Source organism: Pezoporus wallicus, unplaced genomic scaffold, assembly GCF_028554395.1.
Source record: "Pezoporus wallicus isolate ANWC-B61680 ecotype Strahan unplaced genomic scaffold, APGP_CSIRO_Pwel_v1 contig_5069, whole genome shotgun sequence".
Classification (NCBI taxonomy): domain Eukaryota; kingdom Metazoa; phylum Chordata; class Aves; order Psittaciformes; family Psittacidae; genus Pezoporus; species Pezoporus wallicus.
This window is the reverse complement of record NW_026642361.1, coordinates 8,697,317-8,702,122: the sequence shown is the minus strand read 5'-3', so window position 1 is coordinate 8,702,122 and position 4,806 is coordinate 8,697,317. Positions and strand designations below refer to the sequence as shown.

At 39.3% G+C, this 4,806-nt stretch overlaps 1 long non-coding RNA gene across 1 annotated transcript; it reads right to left on the bottom strand.

The window, feature by feature from the left end:
- Nucleotides 1-2,475: 2,475 nt before the first annotated feature.
- On the bottom strand, nt 2,476-4,330 carry LOC130609986 (uncharacterized). Its single transcript, XR_008974932.1, has 3 exons — nt 4,077-4,330; nt 2,891-3,014; nt 2,476-2,580 (listed from the first exon to the last, which is right to left on the bottom strand). It is a non-coding gene; the product is annotated as an uncharacterized LOC130609986 (long non-coding RNA).
- Nucleotides 4,331-4,806: the final 476 nt, after the last annotated feature.

The window sequence follows — 4,806 nt, the reverse complement described above, 5'->3', positions numbered from 1 at the left end:
TCCAATGCTTTTCAGTTTGGGGTGCCCTCTTTTAAATATATCAGGTGACAAAGTTTATTTTTCTATTTATGGTTTTCCTAACCAGAAGTTAGGTATCTTGCACCTGCTATCTAGATAACTGTCACTGAAGAACAGTGTCCCAGGTTTTGGATTCTGCAGTCTATATTTGGTGAAGGGTCTGATTGTATTCCAACGCATGCCCTCAGCTGCTCTAAATCTGTGTATTTCATGGCCAAACTCTTTGCATATTTCTAGGCTTCCTGTTGAATGTAGTGTCTTATTATGACACCTACTCCAGGAGCTTTCCAGAACCTTGTGGTACAATCCTGGTGTGGTACAAAGTGGTAAAAGTACGGGTCTGGTGATGATTGTCATGGAGAAATTTAGCTCCAGCTTGTAGAACAAAGCCCCTCGTACAGGAAAGGTGCTTGGTGTTCTGAGCTAAATTAATGTGCCAAATATTTCCCCAACAGATAACTGCAGGGGTTAGCTGCTAAGTTGTTTTAAATCCAGAAGACACTGTCATTGTTTAAACCCAGTGGTTTAAACCCAGTCAGCCACACAATTTCTACTCCCCCCCGCCTCTTTCTTTCCTTCCCCCCTGCCCCCTCCCTGCTCCCAGAGGGATGGGGAGGAGAATCAAAAGAATGTAACTCACACGGGTTGAGATAAGAACTATCTTATAGTATCTAAGTATCTATAGTATCTAAGTATCTAAGGTATAACACAAATCACTGCTGCTACCACCAATAATAATAATGATAAGAGAAATAACAAGGGAAGAGAATATGATACCACCTGCCGAAACGAGCCTGACCGAGCAGCGAGTTCCCTTCCGGGTAATTCCCAGTTACCTCCCCGGGCATGACATGCTGTGGCATGGAATATCTCTTTGGCTAGTTTGGGTCAGGTGTCCTGTCTCTGCTTCATCCCGGCTTCCCCTCCTCCCTGGCAGAGCATGAGGCTCACAAAGTCCTTGGCCAGAGTAAACATCAGTGTTATCAGCTCTGTTCCCAGGACGAAAGTCGAAACACAGTGCTGCACCAGCTACTAAGAAGGATTAAAAATGACTGCTACTGCTGAACCCAGGACACAAATAAACACTGCTTTTTGTTTCTCTCTTCACTTTGACGATGTGGTGCAACCAGAACCTTAAAATAGAGTCAGAGCTGCAAAGGATTTGGGGCAGCTAGAGAAACTCTTGGTAATGTCAAAGCTATACAAGCAAATGCCTTAGAGCTGAAATTTGAATGAACTAGAGGCTACAATAAGGGAAGGAGATTCACTGGGAGTACTGGCAGTGTCAGCATAGAATCATAGAATCAGCTAGATTGGAAAAGATGTTTAAGATCATCAAGTTCTACCATTACCCCAGGACTGCCAAGACCACCACTAATCCATGTCACTGAGGGCCTCATCTACACGGTTTTTGAACATTTCCATGGACAGCGATTCTACCACTTTCCTGAGAAGCCTGTTCCAATATCTGATTACCCTCTCTGTGAAGAAATTTTTCACAATATCCAATCTCAACCTTCCCTGGCACAGCTTGAGGCCATTACCTCTTCCCCATCCTTTGAAACCAGCCAATACTGTGGAAAGCAGCCAGAGCAGAAAAGGAAGCAGTCTGTATTTATAAGCCTAATAAGTAAGCATAAGACCTTGGGACTAATTTAAGAGAGCGATAGGGAAAAAATGTGCCAAACCCAGTTCTCAACCACTTCACAGCATCATTTTTTTTTTAGCAACTGGAAGATTCATCTTTGTGTTTGGTGTGTAAATAAAGATATCAGCAAAATGCAGAGCTTTAGAGGTTATGGCCACTATCATCCTTTTCTCACATTACTGGAAAGCAGGTATTTATCCAGATAATATATTCACAGATGATATGTCCTGTTCTTACATCAGTGTCTGAGCAGATAAGACAGTTCCTTTCCATTTGGTATAGAGGATTCCACAAAGGTCTAAAAATGATGAGTGGTTTTGTGGGTTTTTTCCTTTCCCAGTAGTAAAGTAGTAAAATATAAACTACCAGTCTTGTGTAGGTTTGGGTGAGGTCTTGTTGGAACGTAATCACACCAGAAGACTGGATGTAAGACAAGTGATTTGTGATATTTTCATAAAATATGAAAAGTTAAGCAAAGGGTGGGTGTTGTCTCCACTTCTTGGTCATTTGCAAACTCAAAGAAGGGAAAGAATAATGGGTAAACTAGGCAATTGTGACAGAAAATATTTTCCAATAGTAATGCCATTCATACTGAATGAATTTAAGGCACAGTTTCAATAGCATTTTCAGTAATTGATGGTACATTCTATATTAAGGGAGAATAATGGTATTTTAAGATGGAAGCAATTTTTCATTTGATTACCATTCAGTTCTGATGAGTTGAAGGGAACTTTGAAATCGTCTCATGTCTTTACTGTTGAGAGACCAGCTATAGCCTTATCCAAGGATATATTTTATATTTAGCTCCTTTTTTTTTTTTTTTTGGCTTTGCCTTTGTATTCCTCCAAAAATAATTTTCCTGTTGTCTTCTTACTAATGAGGAATGAATTAGTCCAGATGAAATCAAATCCATTCTGAAAGGAAAAACTGAAAATGTGATTCTTGGAGCAGATCAGTTCTACTGCATATTTTTGTTATTAGTTCAGAGTGTTTCACTTGTTAGTCATTTGTAGGCAATCTCATGCAAAATCATTTACCGCTAAAGCACACTGACTTCTTAGGTTATTGGCATAAAGCACAGTAGGGTCCACTCATGGTTCCTGTGCACTTCACATAGCTATTTATACAACTACAGAGTGTGAATGCTGTCATTCTGATATGCAGTTATTTTTCATGGATATTAACAGCTGATAGAAATCAAGCTTTAGAGTTTAAACTGCCTACCTGTGGAGATATCTGCTGATGCTGATCCTTTCACTGGTTATCTTAAGGTGAGAAAATACAGTAATTGCTTCCATCACTTGATCAATCCACCATGGAAAATCCTAGTCAAGGTTCACCTCACCAACTAAATGATCAGACAGCAAATTGAGCCAACAGCTTGATCAGTCATTCTGCAAGCTTAAGAGATTGCATTTGAGAATAGGCTTTTTTTATTGCACCTCTAAGTAATATATAAACTAACACCCTGGAGGAAAAGACTTCTTTAGGAACTCTGGGAGAACTACCTTCAGAGATAAACACATTCAGATATCAAACAACCGGCAGGAACAGAGTGTAAAAAAAGTATGAAATCTGTTCAAGGAGAAACAAAATATAGTACTCCTGTAGTTGCCAGTTGTCATAAAGCTGAGAGGAGGCCTTTTATATTTCTCTGAGATTATAAACTCAAAGTGAAAAAAAAAAAAAAAAGAGTCTCCTGCAAACAAATCAGTAATTCTTAAGGAAAAAATGTCACATTGTTAATAAAATATCTATCGTGAATTTGAGGTCTTTATTTTTCTGTAACTTTGAGTTCTGTCAAAAGATGGATAGCCTAGAGCACAGGTAGTGGTATAGAGACATCCTTCACCTTGAACTCTCTTCCATCAGTACTAGTCACTACTGGCTAAAGACTGCTAGCCCCTACAGACCACATGTATGGGATGAGCTAGGTGCTGTCAGCCCAGTACCCATGCAAAACCCACTAGTACCACCTGTTTGATGCTAGTCACAAACCCTAGAAGCATTTTTGGCTGTGATGCCAGGAATTTGCCACAGTATGACAAACTATTTTCTGCCTGTTCCAGATTAGTTTTGAGGCAAAGCAGCATATGGAATCTTACTTGGTTGCAGCAGCCTCTGCCTGCTCAGTGAATCCCTGCCAGCTGACTGGGATTGTATGTCTATCACCAGCTCTGAAATTCACATAACACCAAATGCATATTGTACATTTCGCCTACTCCAGAGCTGGAGCTTCCAACTTTCAGAACAAATAGCAGGCCTTCTTTTCCATGCAAAGTAAACAGCCATTTTTTTATTACATAGCCTTCAAATATGATGATTGTATCTCACTGTTGCATTTCATTAAGAAACCATCTTTGATGCATTACAAACACAGCAATTCAATGAAATCTTAAGATGCAATTACCTCCTTTTGGCTAGCAGAAGCCAGGCATAGCACAGAAGTAGGAACTGGAAGTGCTCAGAGTATTTGCGGTGGCTCCTTCTGGAGATGGGAGGTACTCGTTTCATATCTCAAAATAAAAGACTCTGTTCAACCTCAGTTATCATGATGCAGCCCCTGAAGACACTGTTTAAAGCAAGGGCAAGTATCAAAGGAGTGACAAAATAAGCATCTCTGAAAAGAAAGATGTAGTTTCAATCTTTTATCTTTTAATCTGTATCTTTTATCTTTTACCTTAAGTGAAATAATTTGAGCTCTGTAACCTGTATGATTTTTTTTTTATTATTATTAATTCCTGTGGTCATTCTGAATTTCCCTGCATTGCTTTTCAGAAATACCTTACTGATTAGCAACAGGAGTTCTTCATACTTGTCACCAGTTATTATTGCCTTTCTTATAGGAGTGCCTAGAGATCTAGCATGAGATCAAGACTGCAAAAGATGCTTTACACAAAAGCAGTAGAATTCCCATGGCAAATATTTGCCAGGGAATAGACATGGGTGGCACAAAAGAAATAATCTTGGTAGCTCAATTCAATGGTACTCATATTCCAACTGAAATATACACTCATTTTTCTCCTTTACTGTATTAATTTCTGTGTAATGAGGACATGAAAATATAGCATTGCATTCCTTCACTGTTCCTTGAGTATTGCCTTTTCACTCCAGGTATTTACTTATCTCTGGCTCAGGAA